The sequence below is a fragment of the Dreissena polymorpha genome, unplaced genomic scaffold (assembly GCF_020536995.1).
Source record: "Dreissena polymorpha isolate Duluth1 unplaced genomic scaffold, UMN_Dpol_1.0 chrUn063, whole genome shotgun sequence".
In the NCBI taxonomy this organism is placed as follows: Eukaryota; Metazoa; Mollusca; class Bivalvia; order Myida; family Dreissenidae; genus Dreissena; species Dreissena polymorpha.
The window spans coordinates 161,334-166,429 of record NW_026273377.1 but is presented as its reverse complement, the minus strand read 5'-3'; positions in this window follow the sequence as shown (position 1 = coordinate 166,429).

Below are 5,096 nucleotides of genomic sequence, written 5' to 3'. Positions count from 1 at the left end.
TTAAATCATCCGACGACAAAATAAAAGGCTTTCTACGAACTTCGACTTAATGTTGGTTAAATGGCATACCCATAGTACAGACGCTTTTTCGTTGGACAAATAATTGTATGCTTTGCTGAAATCCATCATGGTTCTTAATTATAAATTCACGAACACTGAAATTAAATATATTAATGGGATCTTTTCACGGTTTGGTAAATTGACAAAATTAAAAAAAGTTGTTTCAGATTCGCAAATGTTCGGTTAAGTTATGATATTTGTGAGGGAAACAGTATTACTGAACATTTGCCACGGTCCAATATAGCCATAATATGCATCTTTTGACGATTTAAAAACCTTAAAATTATAAAGCGTTGCAACGCGAAACGATTGAATAATTTGGAGAGGTCTCTTGTTGTCGTTTAAATTTGTAAAACTACGAAGATTGCTTATATAAGGTATAAAATACGCATATTATGTATGATTGGCAGGATAGCTCAGTTGGCTAATGGCATTTTTACTTAAGGATTCCAGGGGTCACTGGTTCGAGCCCTGCTGCGGGCTACTTTTGTTTCCTTTTTTAAATTTAATTTTTGATTTTTTACTGGAGCTTTTAAAATTTAATGTTTACATTTATCAATATAAAGCATTTAATGACAAACTTCAAAACATGCCAAATCTGTGAAAAAGGCCCCCTTAAAGATATCAAAACTTATGGAATTGTGTTAACGTTCATGATCACATAGATTACATGCACTTTAAAACATGACATTTCTATCATAAATAAATGCTGGGGCAACTAGAGTTTTACTCTTATATAATGAATGCATATTTAGAAAACGGTATATGCATGCTGATCATAAAACATGGTCCTGAATGGATTACATGGTATAAACGAGTAGACAAATTAGCAAACCGCAGAATATGTTCGAAAAAGTGCTTTGCTTAAAATTCCCCCTAATGCTGGAAATACTCACACATACAAAGAATCCGTTGTTCATGCCCGCGAAATAATAAGCTATTATAGTAAAATATAATATTCCTACATGTATTTTTATTTGACTACCCTATACGTGTTAAGGCGTACATTGTATGCATATTATATAATAACAGGGTGATATATTTCGTACAAATGAGAGTAACAATGCTAAGAGGTTTACTATTTATCGAGATATAAGTAGTGAATCAAGTCAATTGACAATATGCGTGAATATGTTTACGTTGTTCTGTTTTTTTATTTAAAAAAAACATCATACAATTTAAATTTATTATATGTCGTTACATTTTATATGAAGATATTTAATCTGACACCATAAAGAGAATGCGTTCATATACTTCGACATAAAACTGTTTGCGTAGAAAGCACATACATTCTAACGGCAAATAATCAGAAGCTAAAATATTGCTGCAAAAAGCCCTTAATACAAATAAATGAAAGCACAAAACGTTGTATTCATTTGTTGTTGTTTTTTCTTCCAGCAATGGCACACTGTGGAAATGCAACCTATTGCTGGAAATGTATATACAAATACATAATAAAAATATCTTTCTATGAATGAATAAGCAGATCTAATAATGTACTTAAACGACAACATTTCTATCCTAAATAAACGCTGGAGCAAGAGTTTTTCTCTCTCTTATATAATAAACGCATATTTAGAAAACGATATAGGCATACTGAAACATAAAACATGAATGGATTACAGGGTATACACGTGTTAACGTAAATTATGAAGCCCAGAATATGTTGTAAAAAGCGCTTTGTTTAAAAATCAACCTGATGATGGAAATACACACACATCGAAAGAATCCGTTTGTCAATGCAAGCGAAATAATAAATTATTATGGTGAAATGTATATATTCCTACAACGGTTCTATTTGACTGCAATATATGTGTATTCCGGCGTACATTGTATGCATATTACATAAGAATAAGGCGATATCAGAATCAGTATTTCGTACAAATGAGAGTTACAATGCTATAAGGCTAATATTTATAGAAAACACATCAGCAGTGAATCAAGTCAATTTACAATATGCGTGAATATGCCACGTTTTCTTCTGTTTGTTTTTTATTTAAAAAAAATCATCATTACATCTACATGTATTATATACCGTTAACTCTTATATGAAGATATTTAATCTGACACCATCAAGAGAATACGTACTGATATTTCGACATAATACTGTTTTAGTAGAAAACAAAATAAATGCATAAAATAAATTATCAGAAGCTCAAACTTTGATCACGTTCCTGCAACAAGCCTTTATTATACAAAAAGACATAACACAACTTTTTATTTATACCTTCTTTTCTTCCAGCAAGTCCGAATGAATAAACCAAACATGAAAATATATATAAAATACATTAATAAATATACTGCTAAGTATAAAGAAACAGATACAATTATGCACTATATTGTTTGCAAGGCTACTTTTCCAACATATGTATTTACAAATGTGATTATACTAGAAAGCATTTGTTTAAGAATAGGATTTATTGTTATGCTTAGTTATTACAGTATGTATGTGACAAAACATACATATTAATAAAATATTTCATCTAAGCAGTTGGATTTGTATTTTGAATTATTTTTAAGGTACTTCGACAAAACGCTGATTTTAGGGCTAACCAATAGTACAGCCTCCATTTCGTTGGACAATTACGTGTATGCTATGCTGACAATATCATGGTACATAAGTATACATTAACGAAAACGGTAATAAAATAAATATAACATATCACATCTTTAGGAATCTTTACATGATCAGAAATTACATGTACTAATTTCTATCATAAATAAACGCTGGAGCACCAGAGTTTTACTCTGATATAATGAACGCATATTTAGAAAACGATATAGCCATGCTGAACATAAAACATGGCCCTTAATGGATTGCATGGTAAACACGTATAAACAAAAGTTATGCAACCCCTGGCATGTGTTTTAAAAAAGGTCTGTGTTTAAAATCCCCAAGTGCTGGAAATACACACGCATGGAAATAATCAGTTTGTCCATGCAAGCAAAATAATTAAAATATTATGCTAAAATGAATATATTTTCCTACATACGTTTTTTATTTGCTTAACATGTATGCATATCCAAGCGTACACTGTATGCACATTACTTACCAATAAGGCGATATCAAAATCATTATTTCGCGCAATGAGAGTTACAATGCTCAGCTATAAGGTTAATATTTATCCAGAACACAGAAGTAGTGAGTCAAGTCTATTTTAAATATAGGTCAATATGTTAACCATTTTTTGTTTGTGTTTTTATAAAAAAATACATAATAAAATCTACATTCTTTATATATCGTTATATTTTATATGAAGATATTTAGTTTGACATATTTAGATAATGCGTGTATATACTTCGACATTATACTGTTTCAGATAAAAATATATCAATAAAAGAAATTATCAGAAGCTAAACCCTTGATCACGTTGCTGCAACAAGCCCTAAATGCCAACACAATTTTTTATTGATACTTTTTTTTTGTTCCCAGCAAGTCCGAATGAATAAAACCAAACATAGCTTTGCACAGTGTGAGTAATGCAACCTAATGCTGAAAATGTATATAAAATACATAAAATTAAAGCGATCCGTCTAAGTATAAAAGAATCAGATAATATTATAAACTAGATTGTTGGCAATTCTACTTTCCCAACATCTGTGTGTACACATGTTATTATATGAGAAAATATTTGTTAAAGATAAGGATGTATGGTTATACAAAGTAATTTCAGTATTCATATGCCTCAACATAAACATTGATTAACTATTGCATGTGTTTAAATGGTGATGTACTATTTAAAGTATGTACTTTTTGTTGCCTAAATCATTGCTGAGGACTTATTTTTATATAAATTTTATCCGACGATTAACAAGCTTTCAGGTACTTCGACTTAATGCTGTTTTTAGGACATACCCATAGTACAGCCTCCTTTTCGTTGGACAAGTACTTGTATGCTACGCTGAAACCCGGCATGGTACATACATATACATTCACAAAACGGTAATGAAATATAATAGTATGAAAGATATCACAACTGGTGAATTTTGCTAACGTCCATGATCAGAAATTACATGTGCGGTAAAACATAACAACGTTAAAGGCATGCTGAACATAAAGCATGGTCCTGAATGGATAACAGAGTATACGCTAGCAAACAATAAACAATAATGGTAAAATGTATATATTCTAACATGCGTTGTCATGTCAATACCTTATATGTTTATTCAGGCATACACTGTATGCAAATTACATAAGAATACGGCGATGTCAGGATCAGATTCTCGTACAAACGAGAGTTACACTGTTATGAGGTTAATATTTTTCGAAAACACATTAGAAGTGTTTCAAGTCAATTTACAATATGCGTGAATATGTTGATGATTTTCTCTTTTTATACAACATACATCATAACATCTACATTATTATATATCGTTAATTGTTATATCGATATATTTTAGTTTGACACCAATACGAGAATGCGTTCATATTCTTTGACATAATGCTGTTTTAGTACAAAACCAATTAAATGCATCATAGAAATAAGCAGCAGCTAAAACGTAGATCAAATTGCTGCGACAATCGCTTAATATAATAAAATTCCAACACGACACTTTGTATTGATACTTTTTTCTTCCTGCAGGTTTGACTGAATTTAACCAAACATAGCATTGCACAATGTGGAAAAGGTAACCTAATTCTGGAAATGTATATAAAAATACATAAAAATAAAGCTATCTCTCCAAGAATGAATAATCAGATCAAATTATGACATAGATTGTTGACAATGCTATTTTCCCAACATCGGTGTTTCACATGTGATTATAAGAGAAAGCATTTGTTTAAGAAAAGGATTTATTTTTATGCAAAGTTATTTCAATATTAATATATGGAAACATTAAACATTATGAACTAGTTCAACTAAGCCATTGGATTTTAAATTTTGCATCTGTTTAAATGGTAATGTGATATTGAAGGTGTGATCATATGATTTGCCGAATTATTTTTTATTGACTAATTTTTTTATATAAATTAAACTTAAATTATCCGACGACAAATATTAAAGCTTTCAGGTACTTCGACTTAATGCTGATTT